We start from the raw sequence: 402 nt of genomic DNA on the forward strand, positions 1-402 counted from the left end.
TATTCCAAAAAACTAACGAGGGCAATTGGTGTTTCATTCTAGATTCCGAATAAAAAAATATATAAACTGACTACATAATAATGCATTTATATATTCTTTTACCTCTACCACCAAGTTTTACGAGGGGATTTTATTTTTATATAGTCCCCTCTTTATAGGCATTGGTGTCGGTATAAGTGTCCGTTTAGATGATTTTTCGAAAATGTATCATTTTACTGTAACGTGACGTATCTACAAATTATCAGTGTTTTATTTTTTAAATAAATAAAGCACAAAAACAATGCATTTACAAACAAACAGTTCTAAGTCAATTCAACTCATTCTTAAGTTTTTATACCAAATTATCTTCTTTTCTCTATAAGGGGGATAACAGAATGTACATAACATATCATTCAGTAAAAA

Source organism: Mytilus galloprovincialis, chromosome 1 (genome assembly GCF_965363235.1).
Source record: "Mytilus galloprovincialis chromosome 1, xbMytGall1.hap1.1, whole genome shotgun sequence".
Taxonomy (NCBI): domain Eukaryota; kingdom Metazoa; phylum Mollusca; class Bivalvia; order Mytilida; family Mytilidae; genus Mytilus; species Mytilus galloprovincialis.